The sequence below is a fragment of the Acanthopagrus latus genome, chromosome 17 (genome assembly GCF_904848185.1).
Source record: "Acanthopagrus latus isolate v.2019 chromosome 17, fAcaLat1.1, whole genome shotgun sequence".
Taxonomy (NCBI): domain Eukaryota; kingdom Metazoa; phylum Chordata; class Actinopteri; order Spariformes; family Sparidae; genus Acanthopagrus; species Acanthopagrus latus.
This window is the reverse complement of record NC_051055.1, coordinates 21,682,962-21,707,011: the sequence shown is the minus strand read 5'-3', so window position 1 is coordinate 21,707,011 and position 24,050 is coordinate 21,682,962. Positions and strand designations below refer to the sequence as shown.

The following is a 24,050-nucleotide window of genomic DNA, read 5'->3' as shown; positions in this document are numbered from 1 at the left end:
GTGGACAAAAGCTCATTTTCCTCTTGGTTGCACACTGCTGCAGGCGGGCTAACATGCCACGGGAGAATTCGACCACTCATACACCTTTGTTTTCCTCAGGTTTTTCTCAACTTTACACACAGCAGCAGGGCCATAACCGAGAGTGAGCCAGGATTACTATGTCAGCCCGCAAGGCGCCTGCGTGGCCTGTCCAGCCTGGGGCGAATTTTGATGATCTCAGAGCCACATAGTCGCCTGTTCTTTCTTCTTTTTTCATTCTTTTATTATTGTGACAAAGGCTAAACCTGGAATTTCCATATGCGGGCACCTTCCAGTTTCGTTCTGAGCCACTTCCACGTTTCTCTCCACTGGCCAACTCTTCCAAATCCCCCCACTGCCACCGCCACGACCACCGCCTCCCGACCCATGCATGTCCATCTGCTTCACAGCGCTTCTGTATATGTCCTCTCTCACTCCCTCTCTCTCACACAGTGCAGTCAGGATTAAGCATTTATCTCGGTGGTCCTCCTTTCGGCCCTAAACGCCCGTGAGGATGATAAGAGTCGCTGGGATTTGTCAAATTGTGCGCCATTGATTAACTGACCTTTCACGCCTGCGAGTCTCTCAGCCACTCCACTAACTGCCGACAGGCTAGATAGAGAGATAGATGGGTACATCTGGCTGTTATTATTGTGTACAAGTTTGTAGTTACCAGGTGTGGCAGCGGGAGACAACAGGGGTGCGAGGGCCACGGGAAAGAGGGAGGGAGGGGGAGGGGGGGAGAGCAGGACAGCGGCTTGGAGATGATGAGAAAGATACAGGAGGAGTCCTTCAATTGCCCTATAGGCTCGGAGTGTAACAGGTAGACGTGTGTCTACAACCAAACAGCAATGCGTGTTGAATAATGAATAATGAAACAGAAATGTTAAGGTGCGCTAAGGGGCTAATATCAGACAGGAAGAATTAAGGGGGAGCAGAGGAGCCGGAGGAAGTGCTCTGGCTGGAGGAGAATGCTGCATGTGATCGGTAATGGCCGAAGGCGATGGCATGGCGCATTCGACACCTTTGATTATTCCCAGACAAGACTGTGTTGCTTCAGCGCCGACACATTTTCAAAAGCGAAATAAATAAATAAATGAATGAGGCACAACAGAAAAACCTCAAATGCAAAACTGGTCCAAGAGCCCAAAGAAAGAGAGACATCTTGCAGCGTTCAAAACTGAAGCTGCACCTAAATCAAAATGTCTGTTTGTGATCTGTGACGCTGAGAGAGACTCTCAGAGACTTCATATCAGGCAGGAATATCGCTTTAGAATTAAACAATACAACAATAAAAAAATAAAAATAAAAAAAAATAAACAAAAACAAGTGTCCCAGTTTTTCATCTCCAAGTGGGCACATTTTGTTCTTCAGCTTTAAATCAATAACACCTGACAAAAAAAAACAAAAAAACATTTTGACCTAAAGTGACTTCTGTGAACATTGTGTTTTTTATTTGTTTTGTGTTTTGGGCGCAATTAACGAGCCTCGTTTTAAAAGACAAATGAAAGTCGAGCTAATGAGAAAAGCAGCGAGGAAAAGTACAGAGAGACTCGACAGGGTGAGGATGAGGAGGAGGAGGAGGAGGAGGAGGAGGAAGTTCACCCACCTGGACTTCCGCGTCGCCCCGCCTCAGAGATACACCTGAGGCCGAAGCCCGATCACCGTCTCTCGGGCTGGACTGAAGTTTTCTTTCTTTCTTTTTTTTTTTTCCGCCGCTGCGCTCGTCTCGACCCGGGAGGGAGGAGGAGGAGGAGGAAGAAGAGGAAGAGGCGGCGAGAGGGGGGGAAAGTGCCGCTGTCGCACTGCACGAAGGCGTCACTAAAAAAACAACAAAAAAAGACAAGAGATTATAAATTACATGTCATCAGACTGTCATTAGAAGTCTGTGTGTAAATTCGGACTTGCAGTCAAATGATCAGTGAGTAAACTTTGGGTGCGGTGACGGTTTTGGTCCAGCTGAGTGGAGCCGATCCCGGGGCTTGTGTCGTGCTGTTCTCCCGCAGGAAAACTTGCTGCCCCAAAGACCACAGATCAATCACCTTATTTACTCTTTACTGTCATTCAGTAGCGGAGACAGCGAGGGGGAGGAAGAGATGAGAAAAAGATAAATATAATATCCCTTTTTATGACTTAAACATGCGCCTTTTGCGCGCTAATTTGGGGAACGACCTTATCGCAAACTGTTGGTATTTCTCCTCTTCCTCTTCAATATTTCAGCAAAATCCCCAAAGTGAGTTACAATTATATAATTACATTCATATTGAAGCCCTCTGAAATGTGTATCTGAGGTTATAGCTCTTTTCTTACGCACGGGATGTCTCCGGGTTTTATCGGCGCACAGAGCGGATACAGAGGCCCTGAACGCAGCTTCACTGCGAGGCTCTGCTGCTGTCTCGTTATCGATATCTGAGAAGCTTGCTGGAAAGGATATTGACCGCACTAACTAGCCGCACTTTGATCATACGAAATTGCTTTCCAGATGACAACACATTAAGGATGAGAGCATTTTTAAAAAATCAAAACCCGCCTCTCGCGCACCTGTCAGAAGTTTCTCTTCCGAACAAGATGGAGATGAGGAGAGAGGTGAGAGCCCCCATAGGTCGACTGCCTTGATGAATAAAAGAAAGCCGATAGTCTGTTTCCAAAAGAGGAAAAAGGATTGAAGAAAAGAGAAAAAATGGGAAGGGAGGCTATCTCAGAAATATTAATTCCTCATCGAGGAATCACGAGTATAACCCGAAAACTAAGTCTGATTCTGAGCTTCTTCGTCTTCTTCTTTATTTTTTTAACTCGACATGAAACAAACGCAGGGAACTCCTAAAAAAATTAAGAATTTAAATCAAGATAATAACATCAATCCTCTACAAATAAAGCAAAATAAAAGAGGAGAGGCTTAAAAAACCTGTAATATTTATATTTTCTGAGTTGAAATGGCGGCGGGTGAATTACGCACAGGATAGCAGTGAATTAGTGGAACATTTTCAATTCTTTTAAGGTTGAATTCAATCTGTGCCAATTTAATCAAGCAGACATTCGAAGGATAATATAATATCACGATCGAAAATAAAGAGAAAACAGTGAGGAGTTTCAAGTTCAAACCAGGAGGTTTTGAGAAACACACTCCTGGGTGCAGATTATTCGTTCGATACGAAAATAATAATTCGAAACGAAAAATGTTAAATGAGAGCACGCTGCAATCGATTTTCAAAATTATCATTATTAGATTAATATATTATAATATTAGAGATGTTAATAATATCCGCCTGCACAGTACAGTAAACCTTTAAGCGCTGATGTCATAAAAGAAAAAATAAAATAGCTGAACGAGTTGCAAAGTCGGCCCGCGCAGAGGTGAAGAGGGATGAAGGAGGGGAGGGTGAGTGACGTGGCGAGAAATTTCCCCAAATGCCATTAATGCCGGAAATATTTCCACCAAGTATTGACAGCGGCGGAGACGGATGAGAAGGGGGCCGGCGAGGAGACGCACGAAAGCGGGGAAATAATCCAATTAATCGGCCTGATCTGAGAGACGGGACTGCAGAGAGGAAGAGGAAGAGGAAGAGGAAGAGTCAACACGTTGGCCTGAAAAGTTCACACACAGAAAAACACAAGCAGGATGGAGAGAAGCTGGAGCGGGTGGTGGAAAGTTGGAAACAGCTAAAACGAAGAGTATAAAATCTGACTGTTATTTCATTTAATTTCCTGTTTATCATTATTATTATTATTATTATTAATAATAATAATTATTATTATTATTACCATTATTATTATTGTTATTATTATTATCAATACTATTAATAATATTATTATTTATATTCAATTAATTTGTTGGCAACTGAAAATTAAATTAAAGCTTCCTCAATTAAATCCTCTCTCACACGCACACTCATGCACGTACACACACACACACACACTCGGGCTATAAAACTTTGTGGAGGTAGACTGAGCTGTGTAAAAAAAAAAAAAAAGTTCGCAGTGAATAATTGACGGCAGAAAAACAACATTGGTCGGGGTTAGGGTGGATCCATTGATCGATCTCTTAATCTGCAATAGTTACATGCATGTATTGATTTACAAACACTGTTTATCTGGAAATATACCGGCACAAATAATTGATGGAGCGCACCCACGGCGCGCATAAATATGCATCAAAGTTGTAAAGGGGTAAACACCTAAAAAGAGAAGAAAAATCTGAGGGAGAAAACCAGCGAATTCACATAAAGATTATTCCAAATATATATCTTTTTTTTTTCTTTTTTTTTTTACTTCTTCAAGTTCGGCTCCGCGCCGTATCGACGCGCCCACTTCTGAAACAAACTCCCATGCGAGTGTGAAAAACACCCAAATCGCCGGCTTCACTCCTGATAGTGTAAACTTCGGCATTTTTCTTTGGTGAACACATTGAACGCGGTGGTCACAGACGGTCCACGAGTTGATGCTGCTCGGTTTTTTTTTTTTTTTTTTTAGACGGAGTTGAGAGGGGAATATAAACTTGAAAAATCAAAAAACAAAATGTGTCTAGAAGGCGAGAACATTCTTGAAAAACAGAAAAAAAGTCAGGCTGTCCGTGGACTTGAAATTGACTCCTAAAAAACAACCTGAAAGAAAAGAACTAATTAATCAAGCAGCCAATTAATTAAGAAAAAAAGAAGATAAACCAAAAAATGTTATCAGGTGGGGAGGACGGCTCAAAGAGAGAGAGGGGAGAGAAGGAGCAGCGTGACGCACACGCAAACACACACACACACACACACACACACACACACACAATGCACCCGAGCGTGAACATCACACACTTTCTAACATATTTATAAAGGTAAATTAAAAGGGGTCACACACAAACACACACACACACACAAGCACGCACGCACGTGGAAGGAGAGGGAGAGCGAGGGAGAGAGAGAGAGAGAGAAAGAGAAAGAGAGAGAGAGAGAGAGCGCTCTCCGTGTGTGAGTGGCTGTTTAATTGACTGATTGATACGGCGGTGAGGAGGTGAGAGCTGGACGCTTTAACAAATAGAGACACTTAAAGGCTAATCCGGGCCAACGCCGGCAGCTGAACGCATCAAAGCGGTGCTCCGGTGTAGCCGGGACTCTCACACCTGCACACATGCAAGCCAAAAAAAAAACCGGAATATGTACTCTCCCTTCTCCTGCTGTGTGAGCTCGCCAAAAAAAAAGAAAAAAAAAAAAAGATTAAAACTTTCATAGTCCCCGTGCAGAACAATCCAAGCTCGCCTGCGTAAATTACGCACGGTTCAACTTTTTGCTTGTTGTTGCTGCACACGTTCAACCCAACTCAAACTGGTCGTAAAACAAGCACAACAATTCTATTAATCTATAATAACATTTTTTTTTTAAATAAATGATCAACAACAACAATAATCCGCAGCGCAGATCTGTCGCGACACGTTTCAAACACGCTCACTCGAGCAAACACAAACACAACTTTTCTCCTCGAGAAGAGAAGAAGAAAAAAAAAATCACAACCCCAAAACAAATCACACATTTCTAACAGAAAATAAAGGTAAGTGTTATGTGTAATAAAAATGTCCAAAGAGGACAACATACCTCCGTTTTGTTTTTTTTTGTTTTTTGTTTTTTTAATTCTCGGGAAGTGGCGTTAAAGCTCTCGCCGGCTGAAGTGCGACCAGTCTATCCACACGCATTCACTCTGACGGCGCAGCGAGCGAGCGAGCGACCGGAGAGGCAGCACTACTACCAACCTGAACCCGGGGAGGAGAGCAGAGGGAGGGGAGGGGAGCAGGGGGAGGAGGAGGAGGAGGAGGAGGGAGGAGAGGAGAGGAGAGGAGGTGTGCATCTCTCTCTCTCTGTCTCTCTCTCTCTCACACACACACACACACACTGTCTCCATCTCTCTCTCTCTCTCTCTCTCTCTCTCTCACTCTCTCTCTCTCTTTCCGCGTGTGTGTGTATGTGTGTGTGTGTGTGTGTGTAAGTAGTTAATTAGTAAATCCCCATTCGCTGTGCCTCGGGTCGGTTTGTTTTCCCCGGTCGACAAGCCGAGAGGAAAGAGAATTTGAAGTAGGATTCGACCCGTTTCCGCTCCTGTGTCTCATATATGAGGTGTGTGTGTGTGTGTGTGTGTGTGTGTGTGTGTGTGTGTGTGTGTGTGTGTGTATGCGGACTGTAGTGTGTGTTTTCTCCTTTCAGGGCTCTCTGTGCCGCCTACAGAAGGAGCCTCTCCATCCCCTCCGTCTCAACCTCTCGGCCACCAAGGAGTCAAACTGTTCATCAACAGTGTTGACCCCCGAAAAAGTTGCTCAACTTGAGTCACACAGCAATTCCCACAAACAAACAATGAAAAGTGGTCACTTGAAGGAGCTGCAGCTGGGATTCATTGTGCCTCACTGTGTTTCCTCTGTCAGAAAATCTCCAGCTAAAACCCCTCCAACCCCCCCCAACCCCCCCCAAAAAAAAAATCTGGATTGGAGTTGGACACTGGAGGAATCACTGCTATTTCCTATCTTTACGCGGAGTGTGAAGCCACAATATTTTCTTCTCCTTCCATGAATATAAAGGAAAAAACCTCATACGCCACTCACCAAAGGTCGAGCTCTTGCCTGTCAGTCTGGCTTTAGTAGAAGAAGAAATTCACTGTTTTTATCAGCAATTTCCCTGCAGCCAAACCCACATCACGATGAAACACATTATCTTCAACTCAATAGCATCACTTCTATCAACCGTCTGCATAGATGGAATCACACACACACACACACACACACACACACACACACACACACAGTGGGGGAGAGCATGCCCTGGCTCCCATGCCAGTAAATCGACCCTGCCCTTAACAAACTTTAATTATTTAATTGATCTCCAATCAGCAACTTAATAATCAATTAGGTAAACCTATGGAACTCACTTGAGCGCAGAGAGCCGGAGTCTATGACAGAGGAGAGGAGAGGAGAGGAGAGGAGAGGAGAGGAGAGGAGAGGAAAGGAAAGGAAAGGAAAGGAAAGGAAAGGAAAGGAAAGGAAAGGAAAGGAAAGGAAAGGAAAGGAAAGGAAAACAGGATGCTGTGCTCTCTGCTGGTAGTTACTCTGAGAGTGGAATAAGGTCAAATTCTTGTATTGCTAACATCACATGTCCTCACCCACCACTACATAGGTTAAGGGGGTCACACCGAGTAAAAAGTAGTTTTTTGGAGGCGAAAATGTTTTGTTGTGTCTCGTAGCGAGTGGAAATAACATGGCAACAATTAGTATTTTGTCACTGTGTTGACTGAAAATAGAGCTGAGTCAAAAAAGCAGATTTTTCCTTTAAATGCCAAACACTGTCTTTTGAACGTGTCAGATCTAAGAGTCTACTGTTCCTTTCTGTCATTTTGAATAGATTATCCATGGGTTTGGGGCTGACTGTTGGCTAAAAACAGCAACTTCTTTAAAAACGCTCGAGGAGCTAATCAAGAAAATGATCAGTCGGCAGGAGTCAGTAATGTCGTGGTATTTGCTCCACGCCCATTCCTGATTCCTGCTGCGCTCAAAGGTTGGAAGTTCGTAGTTGAAACTTCCAAAGGCGTTCCAGGTGCAAGACGCAAAAAGTAACACAAAATCTCAGCTGACCATCACAAAATCATGTCTTTTTGGCAAATGAACACAGAACTGAACCCTCTGCAGGTCAGCCTCTGTGGATTATCAACAAAACAGAGGAGGAAACCGACACATAAGGTAGCAGACACCATTATATATCTCATTATACGGCATAACTGCTGTTGTTGTGTGGCCCGAGTTTACAAGTTGCTTGAGTGGGGTTCCATTGTACTTTTCTAGTAGGAGGCTCTGAGTGGTTGCTGCACCAATACTGTTCACATTTGGAATGCTTGATAATGAATATAAGGCTACTTGGACACACTAGTTTTTCTGTTTTGATCTGTCGATTATATGTTCAGTTTCCCTTTTTTTTCCAAGCTGTGGCGATAGTGTTCTTCCGCTCCTAAAATGAATATGGAGCAATGAATTGTGACTATCATTTTCACAAAAGGACAACGCACTCTTCAGTCTCTTGCATTTCTCATGTTTAACACAGCTGCGTTTCAAGCTTAAAGCGGCTATAAGAACTACTACAACTAACACTCTTGGGTGCCAAAAATGAAAATGTATGGATCAGTGTTGGCTCAACATGGCCATGGTCACAGCCACAGCCATACATCATCACACACTCATGCGCCTCTTTATCGCCCTCTAGTGTCGGCTCATCTCAGCCTTCTATTGCTGCTTGCCAAAACCTCCTGCTGACACTTGCCCAACTCCATACTCGGAATTTTGGCCTCAAATCTACAGAAAAAGCCACAACTGGGGAGTATTTGTTTGGGTGTATTTCATCTTTACTGTACATCAGGCCTGCGTGTGTGAAGCGCAGGGAGTATCAGACACTCACACACTCAGCAGATGAAAGCTTTGCCAATACTGCGAATCCCCTGAGGGTCATGGCAATATTGATGTGACCATTGGTGTGTGTGTGTATGTGTGTGTTGCCGGTGCACGTCAGTATTCGTACATGTATGCAGTGTCTGTTCCCTGCGTGCATGTAACCTCTAAAATCTGAAGAGGGCAAGAAAGGAAAAAAAAAAATAGCAGACGGACCAAAACATGCCAGTAACCTCTAACCACTGATCTCAGACCAGCTCAGTCTAACATCCACCGCGGGGTGTGTTTTTTTTTTTCCCCCCCTCTTGCTGATCCCTGCTCAGCAGCTGGAGCGTCTGAGCCCCTGACACCTGGGAGGTATATGTGACAGAGTGGGGAGGCACTGGAAGAGGATGAATAACTGACCTATCACATCCACATTGACTGAGTTAATTAATATAAGTAGAGCAGGGGATTCTTAGCTCACTTTTCACTGTATGGATTTGCTGTCTCCTCACATTTGGTATGTTTTATGTCTATTCAATGCAAATCCAATGTGTTCTGTCCCGCGGCCCCGATCATGACAGCTAATTTTGGTATGTGAGCTGTCCTGATAGGGCAGATTTTAATTGTGGCACAACACAGAGTCACTTGTGTGACGGATTGATGGAAAATTTCACGTGAGCGGGCGTCAAAACGCCGCTGAGAGAACTGTAAAAAGCCTCACGCTGTGTGCATTATATATTTCTGCTTGATGCGACTGTATATTTGTTAGTTTCTGTGCATCTTTTCGATTCGATATAGCTAAAGTATTGCGTTTCCGAGAGAGCAGGGGAGGTTGCGTGTCTGCGGGGAAATCAGGAGAGGGAAGCAAGAGAGGAGGGACAGCGAGGAAGGACAAGGAAATCCTCATAGACTCTTAGACTCTCTTATACATGCAAACAGTTTCTTCTCCTTTGTGGGTGTGAAAGACAAGAGCGAGAGAGGAGAGAGGAGCACGGGGGGGGGGGAGATGACACAAGCAGGACAGACAGGAAGACAGGCAGAAGAAGGTGGGAAATGGAGAGAAAAGGAGGGGAAAGAGAGCAAGAAAGAGCTCCACTGCCTAGTCTTAATCTGAGCTGTTCTGATCAATAGCCCATTTCCCATTGTTGCCAGAGCTGTTCGATCGCTACACCACGGAATTAACACACCCACTTTAATCTAGGGGGAGAGGAGCGAGGGGAGGGGGGAGGGGAAAGGGGGAAGAAGGGGGTTAAGGGGGTGAGTGGGGAGCAGCTGTGGAGGCATTCTCAAATGAAATCAAATCTAATTGTTATCACTGTAGCCGCTGCACTTATTACCACCACTGTTACAATTATCCACCCACCATATAGCTCTTTTTTTCCCTCCCTCTCATACCTCGCGTCATGTGGTGTAAACTGGACGTAAATAATCCGAATTAGTGTTTATTTGTTTCATGTTGCCGGCTGTAGATTGGATTGGGTTGGGAGGTCGAGGGGAGGGGAGGGGGGAAGGCAGCGGTATGGCTCATTCCTCTGTGACAGGGAATGGGGTTTGTGGCCAGGTATATTGTGGCGGATACACTCCAACATCTGGGTGTCTCAATTCAGCTCGGTGGCGGCGGTGGCGGCTACCGTGAGACTGTTCCAGCAGTGAGATAATGCTGTTATGTTACAAGAATGTGTTCATGATCACGGTGTAATCTTATTAAACGTAGGAGCGTTTGTTCTGGTGACAACAATCAGCCATTTTTTTTTTTGTTTTGCTATCTGAGATCAAGTGTTTTCATGTGTAGCAACCTACAAACAAATGATCTGAAATGTTGGTTCACACAAATTACAAATACACATATTCTCCCTTGCCTCTGGTGGAACCTATGCAGATGTTTGATCTACGTGGCCACACTTTGAGATAAAATGTAGCTGAGATCTCTGCTTCCACTCCAACACTATGGAGGTGAACGGAATTTCAACTGTGGCGCCCACGGCAATAAAAAGTGGAAGCTGTAAAATTCAACATCAGCGTCTCTTTTTAGCCATGCTGTCAGCATTGCTCTTTGTTGTTGGGTCAGTCAACAACTTTGGTGTAGACTTAAACATCAAAACTATTTTTGAATGGACAGCCAGGACATTTTGAACAGCTCTTTATTGTCCCCATGGGATAATGCTTTAGGGACTCTTTGAGTTTTCCCCTTGCATCTCCATGAGGATGACACTGAACTGTAATTACTTTGCTGATCCCTTGAAAGTCCAGTGAGTAGGATTTAGAGGAGTCTAGCGGTGTATGGCAATCCTTCATCTCGATTCAAAATGCATAAAAAAGCAAAATACCCTCTCCGGAGCAAGTTGGATGGTCCGTTGTGTGTACTGCAAAAACTTGGTGGTGCAACATGGCAGATGTGGTGGAAGAGGAAACACGTCTTAGTTTCAGGTGTTATAATAATATAATTGTAAATATTATATTATATTTCTGACGAATGATCCCCTGAGAGCCAAAACAGCGGCTCTATAACTTTTTATCTGTCACCATCATCAGGTCGACAGATTTTTTAGGAAAAAATATTTGCAAAACTGATGACATATCTATTAGCTTCAGGTATTGTAATTTAGTGGTAAACAGCATGTTAGCATTATGATTTTTTTCAATGGTAACGGTAGCATCCACACTAGCATGACAGTAGATCCTTAGTCTGGCTAAAAGTAATTTCTGATGCTGTGAGTGCTCACCTCCACCATATTGGAACGGAATGGTGCAGATTTCAGAGACAGATAACGTGGGCCAATGAAAACAAAATGTTTTACATCACCAGATATGACCGTTGTTTTGGGTTTTTGTGTTGTTGTGTTTTTTTATAGACTTAAATGATAGTCAATATTTAACTTGGGGATGCAGTTGCAAAGTGCTAACACGTTGAAAATTCACATTTAATCATATTCTAAAATTTCAACTTTATGTTGTGAAAACATTAAGCTTAAGGTCCAGTTAGGTTTAGGCACAATAACGGTTGGTTAAAGTTGGGAATAGGTCTTTTGACGGGTTCAATACCCAGTTGTGTCGTGACAAACGCATCTATAAAATGCCCCGAAAAGTGAACAGCGGTCTCAAAGTGGTCAAGAACGGTGGTCTCTTGCTGGGCCGCCTCACCTTGCCACCATCACTTCTGTCTCCAGATGTGAAAAGTCAGCGTATCGTAGAATTGTTGATAGGATACGTATGAATCGTTAAATGCCAAAATGCTCTTTTGGGGGGGTTTCGAACGCTATGGTCACTTGAAAGCGAAACTCACCTGATTAAGCAATATTGTTCGTGCTTTATCAGAAATATATCACCAGCAGGTGTGACCTCTCTTTGTAAAGAAAGTCAGTAAAGACCATAGCATGTACAGCAATTACAGTTTGCCACTATCATTACATGAAATGTAATAAGCGTCAGCTCAGCATCAGCTCAGAGAACAGACATAATTTCTTATCATACAGAGTGCAGGCAATCTATTTGAAAATTGGTCACACCAGCTCCAGTGGCTGCACATTATATCTCTTTAGGCTTGAGACATAATGCAACATATAGTTCTGTATGTGAGGCACATATAACGACATACATCACACACTACGTGCTGCTGTGAGTAAAAGACCAAAGTCGTCTCCCCTTTCACGACAAAGCTTTCCAACATCCACCCTTCCATTACTAAAGTGAACACTTGTGCTTTCTCAGTACCAACACTTGAGTCGAGCTGTTGAATATTATAATCTACAGCTTTGGGTGTTGCCAACGGAGTCTTTGCTTACTGCCTTCCACTGAGACGGCTTGAGGGGGAAACACAGCACAGAAGCTCTTCCCTGCCACCCGAGGCTATACCCAACTTTTCCTCCAATCCATTCTACTTACTCTAGTCCTTTTGAAGTAATTTCATAACAGAGCAATTTTCTCGTTAGCGTTTGGCTTTAATTGTGGGTAATTAAGCGTGCTCCAGCAGTAGAGAGAGCGCTGTTCTGAGGACTGGGGGGAAATTAGCCGTAGTTCAGCTGTGAAATATGGGGTTAAGTGGGAGACGGTAGGGAGAGGAGAGAGCCGAGGAGGGTCAGCGACTCCAAAACAGGGGCACGCCGTCTTAAAGGAAAGCTGCTTTGGGTGGAGCGGAAGATGGGAAGGTAACAAAAAGAAAGTGGGGAGCACAAATAGGCAGTTTGAGCAAGGGAGACAATTCAAACAGAAGCTCAACAGGGCTGAAGGAGGCACTGAGGAGTGCAAGAGAATAATGATGATTTGGAAGAGGAAGGAGAGAGTAATGAGTGGACGCGAGCTCGGAAGCTTAAATTTGGACAAACACACTGGAATCAGATGCAGAAAGGAGAAGCTACCTTTTAGCACTGCTTGCATGTCATCACACTGTAAAGTGAGTATGCTATGCCTGATGGAGTGCAAAAACAAGAGCGCATGTAGGAATAACATGGCGACTTGGGTGGGACGGTGGGTTGCCGTGGTAGTGGAAAACACGTATCACTAAGCAACAACTTATGACGTATTGCTGAGGACAGCACACCAGTCGATCCTCCATGGCAGACAGTTGGTTTACATCGTCAGTAAGTATCGAGATCGAATCGCGCATTTGCAAAGTGAAATGGTTTCTGTCTCGTAAACCATAGCCGGCCCTTCAACGGTTGCTGCTTAAAGTCCCTAAACTGAAAGGTAATGCTCACATGTCCACAGAGATATTTTGAGCATTGGATGCTTCACCAAAACGGGCTACACCCTCTGTCAACAACACCAACAGTTACTGGCTACGTCTCACTGGACGAGTGCCACAGAGGGGCCGCTGCCCTTTCTTTGATGTTACGAGATATAGCTCAGGGAAATGTGTTTCTGAAGACATTTTAGTTAGGAAAAATGCCTTGCAGTTACTTAATCTGTCCTAATTGAACTCAACAACTAGGACACCATACAATTGCATAAAATAGCCAAATTTCCACTTCATCCAAATTAGGAGGTGGCAAATCGATGACCTGTTTCTCTGAATGCAACAGTACACAACCAGACTGTATTGCCCAGCTGCTTACATAGCCAATGAATGAAAAACGGGTAAACTAAAGATCCTGTGGACATGTACCATAAGGCTGCATCTAATGATTTTTTTTTTACATTTTCTTTTACAAATAATAGGCTTGTCATTTAGTATATAAAGTGTCAAAAATTCCAAAACCCAAAGACTCTACATTTACTGTCATACATGACAAAGCAAAGCAGTAACTCTTTGCAATTTAAGAGCCAATGTTTGACATTTTTGTTTGAAAAATGACTGTAACAATTAAGCGACAGTTGCATAGATTCATTTTCTTTCACTCAATTAATCAACTAACCATTGCAGCTCTGCTGAGAAAAAATCCAGCATGAAGAAAAAAATCTGGGTTTGGCACGAGAAATGATGTGTTTCTGAAACTGTGTTGGTATTTTACAGGAACAATGTTGCATGCTTCATCAAATATTACTCCACACATCTTCATCAAACAGCTGCATCAAGTCTTTACACGACAGACAACTGGGTACCAAAATGTTAATAAATTAAAAACAAGTGACCAAGAGTGTGTTGATTTTGTTTCCGTCTCATTTCAGTAAATAAAACTAGTGCATTTCATCCGTCGCCCCCCTCGAAGCAACAGTGTGTGTATACAAGCAAAACCCTGGGGTGGCACTAACTGTCAGCAAGTGGATTAAGGACTTTACACAGAGTGACCCTTGATTAAATGCAGCACCCTGCTGAATAGAGCCCCTGCCCTTCGCATCCATTAATGCTTTCATTTTAACCCCATAACAGCCATAAACGTCGCTGTGGCCATAAAGCAGATGAGGAATGATTGGAGCCATTGACTGTACTGTCAAACGCTCGGTGGATGGGGACATACTCCGTCAGGCCCTTTATGAGAGCGTCATCCCTCGGTGAAACCATCCCCGCTGACTATAATGAACCTGTTAAAGCCTCTATAAATATTGGCTCCCATGCTTAGCGATCGTTTGAATACCTCCGAAATAGAGCACGGTTTGCAAACAAGTGGCTGGGCGTCAGAGGTGTTGAAGCTAATACCTAATCAATGGAGGGACGCTCCCTTGCAGTGGGCCCTCACCGAGCCTTGATTCATACAGAGGGTGTGGATATAATGTGGTTTAGAATAAGCACAAAACTACCGTATTGATTAACACATTATCAGTGTCAATAGGAAAAGTTCTTTCAGGAGGAACTGCTGGGGTTCCAGCCATGGAGGAAAAAAACACATATCAAGACTGCAGTGGGAGCGAAACATCTCCCTGCAGCTCCAGGGAGGAACTCAGACTTCAGAAGTCTCAGGCAGGGTCACTCTCCCCATGTTGGGCGCTGTTGTTAAAGATTAGATGTAAGTCCAGGTTCTTCGACCACAGGAAATCCAACATTTCCCAGTCAGCAAAAAGAAGAGTCTCTCCAAGAGAGATATTCAGCCTTATCTTAGTGAGGCTACTTTACTCATTCCAATTCCTTAAAGGAGAATAACACTGCATTTCAGGGTTGAACAATTATCATTTTTATACCAAAATTAGCAAGTATATGTGTTTTTTTAAAAACTAAAATAGGCAGATAACATTCTTCTCCAGTACCAGGGGACAAGACTGCCTTTCTGTTGTCTTTCTGGCGTGTTGCATTCGCTGTCACAAACCCGAATAGAACAGGAAACAGTGGGACGCCAGCAACAATGTTGCAGCAGTTACTTTTTTAAAAATATATATTCCCAATATATATTCCCTCAGTCTCTCTTTCAAACTCAACGCTGACTCGAGCGCTGGACAGACAGAGACAGATTTGGAGAAGTACATAGATGCCAACGTCCAGAACTTTAACGTGCATCATAGCATTACGCCAGAAAAGGACGATTGCCAATCGGAGCCAAAGCCGATAAACACTTGTGACTACTGGGAATGAATGCTGATTGTACCCTTTCCAACTGGAGCCAAAGGCAAGATGCTAGTGTGTGTTCATGGGTTTTTTTCAACCAGTGTCAGAGGGGTATAAATCTTGTGAAAATGTAGATAGATATTAACCATCGCAGTCTGTGCCACAATGAGATAAATGAGATACTATCAGCTTGGGTATATCCTAAAATACAGTATATCCACCACTTTTGGCATCTATTGTAATGTTTGACTTGCTGTAAGAAAGCAAACACTTACGACGTAAACTGGAAAAAAAAGGATGTTTCTCTAGAATTTATGGAAAAAGAAAATAATATTTTCACAGGCCGCTCACAGGTTGCATTGTAGATTAATGACAAGTATTTAACAAATGTAATAATTAAACGTGGATATGGTACTTGACATTTCGCTGCAGCTTTTGAAAAGGAAATGTTTCAGTTCAATCATCCAAACACAGGCGGAAAAAAATAAAATAAAACTCAAAACTATAATCCATCTATAACCGTTAAAAGGATGAGCTAAAAATCACATGTGTATTAACTTTATAGTTGTGTTTAGTCACATTTGTCAGCGTATTCACAAAGACAGAAAAATACACATGTATCTATTCTCTCATATCTTACCAGTGATAGATCATGCTCTCCTTTTACATGTAGCACTCCCACCACTTCGCCCAGATTACGTTTTTTATTGTATCAAATGTATGCTATTTAACAACCGCAGCAGTGCCAGGCCGTCACCACATGACACTTCTCATCAGTCATTTTTGTGCAGCTGCATCGCTGAAACAGACGCGGACGGTGTTTCTCATTTCCTCGCACATTTAGAGCTCTATAATTTCACGTCGCACGTTGGATTCAGATCTATAAATGAGAGAAACGGCTGGAGCCACCTCGGATTTACAAGTGATGTTTTTGACCTTGTGTGACATGAACTTGAAATCAATGAAAAGGTCATGCTGAGAGGATCCAGAGGGGGCTTGTTTTTGGATGCCTTATATGTCAGAAGAGAGTGTGAGAAGTAGTTTTACACCTTTAACAATATTTGTTCAGTGAGCATCAGTGCAATATTCAATTTGTGCCATAAAGGCAACATCTAAGAATTTTGGTTTTGTGATAAACTGTTTAAAAAAAAAAAAAAAGCATTAATGTTAAATCAAATACACTAGCAGGCAGTGATCGTGGAAAACCACACTGAAACTAAACTGTTGACATTCTTGATGGTGTTAAAATATCTAAACGTTAATCTCGAGGACTGTGTTTGTATCCTGAAGTGACCTTGACCTCTTGAGCACACTGGCTCCTTTTGAAACTGAAATCATGAGGATAACATAAAGCTGGCAACGATGTTTAAAACTGTGTATGAGTTTACAAAGTCGGTCCACAGTTCTGTATCAAAGCCAGCAGCTCTAGAGTATGTGTCTATTAGCTCCACATCAAAGATTGAGGTCTCAGTTCTCTGATCGTCTTTGTTTGAGAAGCTCTTCATAATCACACAAAATGAAGCTGAGCAGACCTTCCTGGACCAGGAGAAGCTGATTCCCTTTCATCGCGGCATCAACAAGTTAAGTCTGACCACATTTTTTGCTTTCTCGCTCAGCGGTTTAATAATGTGTGATAGAAAGCTGCACAGTTAGGATGAGCCATGCTCCTGCTGGTAAAGCAACTCGCATATTCTTGTGGTTTAGCTGTAAGAATATGATTTACTGTTAATAATTAACTCACTGGGAATTAAACTTCTTGTTTATCTAGGCACATGAGACTCTAGCTGAATGGCTGTGGTCACTTTAGTATTAATCCACAAAGTCAGAGTACAGCCAGCTTACAAGGCATCGGGTATTGAACTATGACTTTGCGCAGGCGCGTGTGCACGGATGTGGTTTCGGAACAACTTTTGGGGAAGTGAATTCCCCAAGTTGGTGTTCCGCTTCCCCCCGACCGCTCTTCGACTTTCTCATCCCGCATTTGTCCGACATCAGCCCCTCTCCCCTCCTCGGTCCCTTGCAGCCTGCAGTATAGGGTCTAAATCGCAGATGCAGCGCGCAAACACGTTTTTCACATTACAGCAGAAGCCTTTTAGGGATTTGTTGCCGATCCATTTGGAGAGAGCCGTACTGCGCGCTGTTCGACAACTCTCCGGCGCACGGACGTCCACAGCCCCCTCCATCAATCAATTTCTGCAGGAGGTGCGCGTGTTTTTCCCCGCTCTTCCAAAGTGCATTATATTTCTCACGAGAACCTCATTCCTGACGCGTTTTTCCTCAATTATTAATGCCACTTGTCCGTAACAGAATAGGGAAGTAGGGGTGCTTACCTTTACCGCTGCGCCTTCATTGACTTGACCAGCAGCTCCCACTTGGGTTGAATCCTCGCCGACGTGCGCAGAGGACTGATGGTAATCTGAGCGATTTAACAGATCGGACCGCGCATCCGTCCTCCTGCATTGATGAGGAGTTACACTGGCATGATGTATGAGTCGTAATGTGAGAGGGGGGCGAGGATAGGTAGGTGGGTGGGTGGGGGGGAGTACAAAAAAAAAAATCAAGATGAGAGAGATGAGGAAGCAGCGCGCAGGGCAACGAGCGAGAGAAAAAAAGTTGTCCTCGGAGCAAGAAAAAGTTAAGAGGCACAGAAAAAAAAAGAAAAAGAAAAAGAAAAGAAGACTCCTTCCGCCTACCGTCCGAAATTGGTGATGGAAGTTTACAAGAGGGGATGGGACCAGAGGAGTCAGGCGAGGAGGAACTGGGCAGGTGTTTGTGGGGGGGAAGAGAGAGATCCGGGCGCAGGGAGGGATGAGAGCGCAGAGAGGAGAAGAAAAAAAGAGAGAGGTGGATGGATGGGTGGGGGGAGGACGAGAAGCTGCCGAGGCTGAACCCTCCACCTCACATCAGCCCCGACCGCGTTTAAGTTTCTATCAGCTGCAGACTGAGCCGCGCACGTGTTCCCGCGGCCGCGAGACAGAAAAAAAAATTGACCTGCACAGTGAGGAGACCCCGCGAGAGAGAGGGGGGGAAATATATGTAGACGGGTGGTGGCCAGAAAAGCGGATCGATCGGGTTATAATTTTGTCCAAAGTCGAGGGGAAAAATAAAGTTCATGGAGGAATGAAATTTGAAAACAGATGGCGAATCCCGTCGCCCCCTAAATAAGATTCGATCTTTGGGAATGGAGTGCAGATAATATTTGGTGGGACGTTTGATGAAAATGACGGATTTTTCATTTTGGACAGGTGGGGGTAGACGGAGGAGGGGGGCGGGTTGTGACAGAGGGGGGATATGATGTGTCTGGGGACAGAAACTAAACTTGGGGAGAGGAGGACGCTGGTGTTTTACCCCCCCCCCTCCCGTCAGATTTCATCCAAGGATCTCATCCCCTTTCTCCATTTGCCCCGAGTGCGCACACAAGAACCCCCCCGCCACCGCCACCACCCAACCAGCACCACCAGCAGCACCACCAGCACACACACACACACACACATACACACACACCTCCCCTCACTTTCCTCCACCTCACCCGGCAAAGAGAGAGGCGGCGGGTGGAAGGAGGAAAAGGAGAGAAAACAAGAATACCAAATAAATGAGAAATTTTCGTACAGGCCCCGCTTCCGTGCGTTCCATGCTAGCAATAACAATTAAATATCGACCGCTTTCCCGGCCGGAGAGAACCTGAGATACCCAGAGACTGCCAAGTACCGAGACCCCCCCCAACACCGCCCTCCTCCATCCCTCCCCATCTTCCACATATGCACTCACTCACTCACTCACTCGCTCACTCTCCTCCTTTTCTCGTCATCCCCTCCCTATACACCTCTTTTCCTTCTAATCCAAGTCCATCAGGCCAATCTCTTCTAATTTGGTGTATCTCATTTCTCTTGATTCCATCCCACAACCCATTTCAGCTCCACTTTTATCATTGCTGATTTGGGGAGGGGTGTGTGTGTGTGTGTGTGTGTGTGTGTGTGTGGGTGTGTGTGTGTGGGTGTAGGAGAGGTGGGGGTGGCCTCTCGGACACACTCCCATTTACTCTCAGTGCAAAAGGACTTCCTCGCACCATGCATGTTAGTTTATCAAAATCAATTATGAGATTGAGATTCAGGTTTGCTGGAGCACACACCGGCTACAGCTGGACTCTGGTGAACGGTGTGTCATTTACAGCACATCTGGGTGCCTGCTCTTCAACACAACAGGCCTATACAAAGGACGCCTAAAAAAAAATGTGCTGTGTTTAAAAAAAAAAAGAGCATGAGTACAAGAGAGAGAGAGAGAAAAAAACAATATTAACATCTGCTAACAGCTGCTGTGAGGATCCAGTGATTCTCTGAGAGCTTCCTACTGGATTGTTTCCCCCCCATAGCACTGCTTTCTTTCACCGTGGATGACCCAGGGCACTGACAGGGGTTGCAAAGGGGCAGATCGCAACCAACCAAACTAAAGAAACACGACTGACGGCATGTTCTTTGAGGTTATATGACGGTTAAAGGATGAGCTCCTGTCAGATCCACTGGCCCCCCTCATGAAAAACCTCTCGCCTCTGTGTTTCTTTTTACGGCTTTAGTTTATAGCGGATGACTGAATTCTTGGCATTTTATTTGCAAAACCCTTCTAGGATCACTGGTGGAATATGACAAGCTAAAGGATAAACGTGCACATGTATTACCAGAGTACACTGTTAGCTTCTTTTTAACCTTTGGCAGGATTTTTCTGCAGGTAAGTGACTGCAACTTTTGTGTGTGTGGCAGTTATCTCTAAACCTGTGTGGCTCCCTGTGCAATATGATGACCTATAATCTGGTGCTCTGGGAACAATGGAGTCTGGGGGGGTGGGGGGGTGTTCACACTTTCGACCCAAAGACAAACAGGTAGACTCCATTCCTCTGCAACAACCTCCTTTTGTTGATTGACAGGGGCCCCTGGATTTGAGCAACTCGTGACAAGACTGCCAGAGGAGTGGCATTATGTTGGACTTATAAGTCCTGAGCACGCCAATGCCAACTTTCCAAACGAATTGCACAACTATCAAAAGTTTCTCCATCATTGTCGTTTGTGTCTTCTCTCACTCCTCTTTATATTTTTTTCCGCCTCAGAACTTCTCTCTGCTCGCACCCAGGCCATTCAATTTCTATTTATTTCACCCTCCCCACCCCTCCTCCAGTCGCCCCCTCCCCTCCTCTCCTCTCCTCTCCTCTCGGTCTCCCCCTCATCTCTCCTTTTTTTCTCTCTTCTCTCCACACCTCTTCGCGTCTCCCTCGCTCGCTATTAAAACCCATTCTTCCCCTGTTGTCGCCCTAATTCTCCTCCCTCCATCCCGCCGTCTCTTCCCCCTTTTTTTCCCTTACATACTTCCCTCCACCTCGTTATCTCCCCCGTTTGACTTTAATTAGTTAATGCATTAATTATCTACGCCCCAATACCTGCACCATTAACATACCCTCTCCTCCCCGTGGCTCCCCTCTCTGCCTCACCCCGAGGCCTCTCTGGGCTGGGAAGATGTTGTACGGACACATGCGCGCACATGCACGCATACACGCACGCACGGACACACAAAACCTCCTCTTTTTTTTTTTTTTTTTTTTTTACCCCATGCCTCTTTTTCACTCTATTTCTCACTCTTCCACTCTTTGCCCCCTACCTATTCCCCCCCCCAAGTCATCTCTCTCCCCCCGTCTCTCCCTCTTCTGCCCCCCATATACTCTCCTCTTTTTCTCTCTGTGCCTTGCAGTCGCCTCTGCCGGCTGGTCTCTCTCCCCGGCGACGGAATTATGAAAAATGCGCCCATCGACAGAGCGCCTCAGCTTCGATTAGCCGAGATGGGACATGACAGGCCGCGATCAATACTTATACCGTCCTATAACGTGTCAACTAATGAATCAATCTCGGCTAAATTTTCCATTTTTCAAAAGCCGACGCGAGAGACTGGAATATCCTCTTTTGTAAAGATATTATTATCGATTTCGTCGGCAATTTGACATCGGGGGTAGTTAATTCCACTCTAGAATAAAATTGAAAACACTTGAGATTGAAGTGAGAGAGGGAGAGAGGGAGGGGAGAGGGAGGGAGGGAGGGAGGCAAGGGCAGGCAGGAGGGGAGGGGGAGACGGCTGTTGACTTGATAAAAGAGAATGGGAAGATGGAAGGAAGGGGAAAAGGGGGTAGGAAAGAAGAGATACTACTGGTGGCGGTGCAGCGACAGCAGCAGTCTATCTATCTATCTATCTATCTATCTATCTATCTATCTATCTATCTATCTATCTATCTATCTATCTATCTATCTATCTATCTAAGAGTAAACATAAAAAACAGAGAGCACAGTTAGAAAATACTCCATGTAGACATTGATGATGGTGGACAAAATAACATGCACCGGACAATTAAAAGAAAAAAGAACAAAAAAAAAAAAGACTTAATTTGGATTAGAGATGCATACTGTGGGATTCATTCAGCTGATGACCTGATCCTCGTGGCCCATACGAAGTTCCTAAACATCTAATCTTTTCACACCCGGGGGCAAAGAGGGCTGAGATGTAGTGTGCAAAGACGATTTGATATTCCATAGCTCTGATGAGATTTGTCATGTTAACAATGTAGACGTCCTCTCAGAGCCGATGGATCAGAGATTTGTCGCAGATTGCCAGTTGTGCCCTCCGATTGCATGACGCAGGGTGACGTGTGTCCGCTTTACAAACTGCACAACCTTAGTTAGTATACGTCACTTTTCACAGTTCGCTTTGTAGTATGTTTTGAAAATATTTCCATCCTTTAGCTAGATAAATTAACTGTGGCCTGTGGTAACGTTAAGTCAAGACGGCTCTTTTTAGAAAAAATGGGTGGTATAGTTTGTAGTCGTACAACGCGGGAATCAGTTAGCATTTTTGTACATCTGGTTCCCCCGTCTCAAAGTCTGAGTTTTTTACATTGGCTTTTGGTTAAATGCCTGAAATAAGGCCTGATGTTACCGCAGCATTAAGAGATTTATTTATGACATAAAATACATCATTAAATGCCACACTGAACACAGAGAGGCCGACAAACTATTCAAACTCGAACTTTACAACTTCTAGACTGATCAATTTATAGAAAACGTGTTTGGTAATAGTGTAGAACGATGCTTAGCGGTGGTGACATTTAAGTCATGCAACCACAATACAGTCTGTTTATAGCCTAACATTAGCTTTTTACCTCTAGCGATTGAATATACGCTTCTAAAATCACAAAAGTGGTGTTCATCTGTGAAGATTATCAAGCTAAACAAATCTTGTCAGTATCATAAACTTGAATTTGCCACAAAGTTTATTTTCGGCGACATTCCAAAATCCAATTCAAAATTCTCATAGCCTTTTTTGTCGAGGGAGCTGGGGCTAATGTACAGGTTAGCCTACAAAAATACGTCATCGCGACACCACTCTACATGCAGAGTTTTTTAGGAGGCCAGCTAGGCTAGCTGACATGTTATTAACACCTCTGTGTTTTTTGCAAAGCGGATTTACGTCATGCACATGGTGAGTTACCTTCTTCTTCTTCTTCTTCTTCTTCTTCTTCTTCTTCCCTCTGTTTACGGGCGGTCCACAAACCAACTTCACAGGTGCATACTGTCACCCACTGCATCAGGGTGAGTAGACGCTGCGCTTCTTATATCAATGAAAGCAGCTTGTCTAAACATGATCTGCTCTGTTTATTGGCTTTAAATTCCACCAATACCAATAAATGGCTGATAGTACGAATGTCACAATATCATGCAGGATTAATTTTGATAAACAAAGAATAAAAGCATCTTTTGTTGTTGAAATGTTGGTGTGGTAAACTCTAGCCTGGATTTCTGTCATGAACACTGTGTTTTTGTACTGTTGGTCTAGAACAATTAATGATAAGTGAGAAGCTTAAAACTCATTAGAACAGAAGTCCCATTTCAGTGTTCTGTCACATGGTCGTCCACGCAAACAAGAGGAGGTTGGTGAAACAGAAATACCTCGAGGTAACTTTTACATCAAATGAACCAACCTCAAGTTATGACAACGTCGCCGCCTGTGTTTCCTGTGCGCGTACGTGCGCACGCCTGGATGTGTGTGCGTCGGTAAGCGACGGAGAGAGAGAGCGAGCGAGGCAGAGAGTCAGCATGTGTGTCAGAGTGAAATATAGATGGAGGAGGCCGGTGTGTGTGAGGGTCAGCGAGGTGCAGTGTAACTGTCGACAATCACAGCCTTATTTACCTGTCAAAAACACTATCATCCCACACAGCCCCAGCCAAGCAATTTCTCCTGTCTCTTCCTCCCTCGCTCTCTTTCTCTCCCTCACCCTCTCTCTCTCTCTCTCTGACTCCAATTACAACCTAGAGGGCTATTTCTCTCCAGGACAAAAACACTCCCCACAAGCCCTCCCTCTCCTTTCCGATAGCCCCTTCTCCTCTCCCCGTCGTTTTCTACCTTTCCCTCTCTTTTTTTTTCCCCCACTCTCACCCGTTCCTTTTCCTCTGCTGAGAGTTGGAGAGTGGAAATGAACAAGCTGTAAACACACACCACTTATCACAGTGTATGCTGTTGTGTATTTGTTTTGGCGAGAGCCCGCCGAGGTTGAAGGCTGTGGTATATGAGGCCAGAGGTTCGGGCTACAGTACCAGACGGAGAGACGTGGAATAAAGATGCACTGCAGGTTGAAAGGCAGTTTGATCAGTGCACAGTGGAGAGCAAGTCTGGCGTTGTCTGCTCTCTTATACTGCGTGCGAGGCCCCGCTG

At 44.3% G+C, this 24,050-nt stretch overlaps 1 protein-coding gene across 7 annotated transcripts in view; it reads right to left on the bottom strand.

The window, feature by feature from the left end:
• Positions 1-24,050, bottom strand: part of erfl1 (Ets2 repressor factor like 1) — a 101,679-nt gene that overhangs the window by 39,741 nt on the left and 37,888 nt on the right. For 6 of the 7 annotated variants that reach the window (XM_037074815.1, XM_037074814.1, XM_037074816.1 and 3 more), the window contains one exon: positions 1,628-1,839. The gene's annotated coding sequence lies outside the window, so the exon portion shown is untranslated. Of the gene's footprint in view, positions 1-1,627; positions 1,840-17,641; positions 17,736-24,050 lie in introns of those variants that run through there. The other variant, XM_037074820.1, reaches the window with a different exon arrangement.